The sequence below is a fragment of the Arachis ipaensis genome, chromosome B09 (genome assembly GCF_000816755.2).
Source record: "Arachis ipaensis cultivar K30076 chromosome B09, Araip1.1, whole genome shotgun sequence".
NCBI classification, from domain to species: Eukaryota; Viridiplantae; Streptophyta; class Magnoliopsida; order Fabales; family Fabaceae; genus Arachis; species Arachis ipaensis.
In genome coordinates, this window is record NC_029793.2 from 132,317,844 (window position 1) to 132,322,890 (window position 5,047).

Below are 5,047 nucleotides of genomic sequence, written 5' to 3' on the forward strand. Positions count from 1 at the left end.
GCAAGAAATAATAACTTTTTATAGAAAGTTTTTCTAAAATAACAAAATATATATATATAGTATATTAGATTAATATTTTTTTATACATAGAAAATACTAACATTAAATTTTTCTAAATGATAAATTTCACCTATAATAAAAATAAATGTTTAATAAATTTTATCTATAATAAGAAGTTTAAATAATAAAATTTAACTATAATATCACATGCATTGTTATATTAACAAACAAAATTTTATTCTATATATAAAAACACTGCTCAGCATATCATTAGCAAATTATATTCACATTATAATTCTAATTGTGTTACATATATGTTTGAGTGTTTGACATGGGTAAGCGAGAATCATCCGGATCACCTCAATGTAGCGAGAACAAGAGAGACACAAGAGAGGCTAGCATTAATGCTATTGATAACCAACTCTTACATTATCTGTACTTGAACCATATACCTCACATACCCCAATTTTTATCTTCTAGGTACCACGGTTTTTATACTGCTGCAGTATATTCTAACCAATATCCGACAACCATGCATCCATCACTATACAACATATTCCCACCATCATTTATTGTAGGTCCAACTGTCACAAATTTTCAGCCTCCTACTCTCTTATATCCTTTTCAATCTACTAATCCAAGAGATACAGATGAAATTCTTAAATTGCTAAAGTCTCCACAACATCATCAGTCTGACTCTGGTACAAATAAAAAGGTATCAAAACAAACAAGTGCACGCGATAAGAAGATATCTACGGCCAAGAGAAGAATTGTCTGAAAAATTCATATTTGTCTGAAAATAAGGTTAGTGTGAATGCTGCCTCCATTAAAGACAAATTTTCAAAAAATAAAAAAACTCCACCAGGAACCTCACACAAATCTCTAACTGAGGAGCAAAAGGCACTCTTAAAAAAGAGTACACCAAGTGGATATTCTATTAGCATGCCTACCCTAAATCAGAAAAAAATCGAGCACAATAAACGAAGAATCGATAGGCCATCTGTAAGTTCTCATATCACAAGCATTCGCATCAATCATCTACGGTTACATAACTTAGTGATCTCACCAATTTTTTTATTTTGCAGTAGATCCCGATTTTATTTAAGCCTCCTGCATACATGGATTTGGATGACTTAGATATTAAAATGGCAACTTATGTGTTTGTACCAAATAAAAGAAGGTTAAATATCTCATTATTTATCTAATAAAATTTAAAAAATAGTACAATATTAATGTGATTTGTATTTGTAGTGATGAGGTATTGGCGACAACAAATAAATTTAGCAGAACTCGTGACAATTTCAAGTCATTAATTCCCAAGGAGTGGGTGTATGGGGATATAAATGCATAATTAAACTGCTATCTGTAGCATACTTTTAATTCCTAATAAATTTATTATTTACCACATAAGGGTTGGATTTGGTGGCTACTATGCTAACTATACAGGAGAAAGAAATAAGATGTCAAACACACTGGTATTTGCCAGCTGTGTTTTCGGTATGCAATGTCTTTTTCACGCTTGTTACCATTTTTATTTATTTTATCTTATTACTTAATTGGTGTCACTGACTTAGCCCCTAACTATTAAATTCAGCAATTCATACTGCAATGTGATACCAAATTTGAAGTTTTGTTGAAATATTATCAAAAAGAATTTATGGAAAAAGTTAATGAAGGTCTAAAAAAGGTATATGATTTATTGTATTTTTAATTTTTTTATTATTTAATGGCATTTATCTTTATGAACTGATCTATACTTTTATTTTAAAAAAAATTGTATCTAGTAATATTCTAATACGTGAAAGTTGGTACTAGATTTTTTTACCTGTCAACGAGAACAACACACATTGGTATCTGGTTATTTTTTATTTGTGCAATCATCAAACAATTCTGCTAGGCTCCCTACCGATTGCTTCAGATAAAGAGCAAAAGAGATCGAGTATAGTAAAGCTGGTAAATTAACTTTCCCCATTTTTATTTTTATGACATTTTTTTTAGGTTTCAAATATCGTCCTTTATTTAATTTTTTTCCCTATATGAATAGGCAAAATATCTGGAACATATGCTCAAGTATGACTCGTTCTATAAATACAACACTCCGTTCAGGCCAAGGATACTTGATTTTGCATTTGTGGATATGCTAGAAACAGGAGAACAAGCTCCTGGCTCGTAAGGAATATCTGTATTTGTATTTTCCTCTTTCAAATTTTTATCTGGATAAGCTAACCACATCTTATTTAACACAATAATGATTGTGGGGTATGGGTGGCAACCTGGATGACAAACTACAGGAAGACGTATAGTTATACAATAAATGTAATTTTTTTGTGCTAAAAAAATAGTACTTCAATTGCTAATGTGTATGGTTTTGTTGGTAACCTAAAATATTTATATTTTTCAGGTTAATGATGGTACAAGGATGCGACTTGCGTTGGATTTGATTCTAAGGCCCCACAACTTGATGCTGTATAATGTCATTGACTCTGCTACTAGAAATTACAATAAGTATAAACAAAAGGAGTCAAACAAAAATTAAAAAATTGTAATTGTCATGTAGTCATGTTTAGTTTATATTAACTATTAAGACTTGTTAGTTTCATTTCTTTTACTTAAAAAATTATTATGCACTATATTTTTTATGGGCTCTTTTTGAAAATTAATGTTTTTTTCACTCTAACATTTCGATTCCTTGAACCACTTCTATGTTGTAAGCTGGACAAGTAATGGTTTTAATCAATGTTCTGAAAATCGGTTCGAATCGGCCGGTCGAACTGCTTGAAAAGTGATCCGCTGTGAAAACGACTCGGGCAGATGCTAAAACCGGCATTTTGAAAAACCGATATAAGAACGTCGAATCGGTCAAAAACCGGTCAGTCGAACCAAATCGGGACCTGGCCGGTTTTTTGAATTTTTGCAAAAAGCCAAAAACGGCGTCGCTTGGATTGAAAAAACTTCATATATGCATTTTTAACAAGGTTCTGAAAATCGGTTCAAACCGATCGGTCGAATCGTGAACCGGTGAGCAAGACGGTTCGGCTAGAAGCTATAACCACTAAATTAAAAAATTGTTATTGAACTGTCAAACCGGCCAGGAACCGGTCGGTCGAACCGAACTGGAACCCGACCGGTTTTCAAAAAAACTTCACCAAACGGTGCCGTTTTGTTCATTATGGAAACTCTAATTACGCGAACCTCTTCCCCAAAATCCAAACAAAGCACTCTGCCACTCTCTCAGTCACGCGACCATCCTCCTCCTTCCTCTCCAACTCGAGCTCCTCCCTCACTGCCACACATGCTTCGCCTAGCCACCGCTGTCGAAGCCGCCGCCTTGCTTGCCGGTCGTCTCCGGCGCTGTTCGAACTTCGAAGCCACCGTCGTCGCCGCAACTGGTCTCGCTTCGTTCCTCCATCGCGCAACCACTGTCCCACCACGCCGCCTTTGTTCCACCGCGTCAGCCCCACCGTCGTGCTCCTTGTCCCGCTCTGTGCTCTGTCTTGAAGGATCTAGTTCGTTCCTTAATTGATTGAGCAGGTAAGTACATTCATCTTCCCCCTTGACTAAGCCTGGTCGAGTTGGATTTTTCACAACGATACTACAATTTCTGCTCTCTTTAGAAGTTTTTTTTATTATTTTTGTAACTGTAATTGTTGTTTTAAACTTTTAATTGGTTAGTTAATTTATAAATTTTCATCTTGCTTCTTCAATCGTTGTTATCATTAGTCATTACTGTGATTTAGGATTGTTAATGATCTTGAATATTGATTCTGATATGCTCTGATATGCAAGGGTTCTGAGAATGGTGACACTGTGAACTATGCAACTGTGGTCAGGGAAGTGAAAGCATATTTGAAGAAAGGTGTTGCAGTGAAGGAATTGTAGTAACATATTGCTGCATTTCATGTATCTGCTCAGGAGAAGATGAATGCACTTCTTGAGGGATTATTTGATGGCATCGAAAAAGCGTTTGGAAAAGAAGCTACCAAGAGGAAGAATCACCTTGCTGGTGCAGTTGCTGGAGATGACGAGGGATCGCAGCTGTTATTGCTCAATGCTGCTGAGGAGTTCTGTTACAAAAAAGGTAGCAATGAGTTGAATGAGGTTGCACTTATTCTGAAAGCCCTCTATGATGTTGATTTGGTGGAGGAAGAGCACGTCGTGCATTGGTATTCAAAGGGATTGAAGGGTGATAAGAAGGACTCTCAAATATGGAAGAATGCTCAACCATTCATTGATTGGATTCGGAATGCTGAATCAGAATCGAAGGAAGAATGAGAAAAGTTTGTGCTTAGTTATTGAATGGAATTGCCTCAGTTATTGAATTAGTGGAACCGCATATTCAAGGGTTTAATGTGGATTTCAGTGTTTCTGTTAAGGATTTTCATTTGTTGAATTGGTTTCTCTCTTAGAGATGAATCAAAATCAGAATGTTGTCCATCCAGGAGGGTTAAACTAGTTAGCTATATGTTATAGAACTCTGGTTTTGGTCGTTTCTGCTTCTCTTGTATAATACTTAAGTGGTTCTTGATGTTTTAAATGGCTTGTACTTGCTTCTTAAGCAAAACCATGAGATATAAATGTAACACTGATGTTAGTTTTGCAGTTTATTGTTGCTTCTTAGTCTTAGGCATTGCCATATTTGAAAGGATAAAAATACAAACATGGAGAAGTGAAAGTAGTTGTAAAATGGAGATGCATATTTTTATGGTTTTAGGATTTCAACAAAACTAAACAAAAAGAAGCCATTTTTTTCGATTGACTAGGTTACAACTTACAACAGAACTTGATATTACAGCAGAAGTAGCATCACCTTGTCCTAACTGCACACAACCAGTGACGCTCCTGAAGTGATGAGAAAGCTTTTATGTGACTTTGATTGGTACCAACTTTGAATAAATGTTGTTGAAATTTGGACTCTCTTTTAAATGTTTTTTGGACTTGGTCTCATCATTCTGAAGCTGAGCAACTAAATCCTTGCACATGTACCACAAAGGTCATCATGTGTTTCACACCTTAATTATGCACTTTAGTAAATGTTAGTATGTACTAA

At 35.0% G+C, this 5,047-nt stretch overlaps 1 long non-coding RNA gene and 1 pseudogene across 1 annotated transcript in view; one reads left to right on the top strand and one right to left on the bottom strand.

Moving 5' to 3' along the window:
- LOC110266242 overlaps nt 1-3,780 on the bottom strand; it is a 13,509-nt gene extending 9,729 nt beyond the window's left edge. Inside the window, exon 1 of the long non-coding RNA XR_002353334.1 lies at nt 3,540-3,780. This is a non-coding gene — a long non-coding RNA (uncharacterized LOC110266242). The remainder of the gene's footprint in view (nt 1-3,539) is intronic.
- On the top strand, nt 3,781-4,604 carry LOC107616453 (annotated as a pseudogene).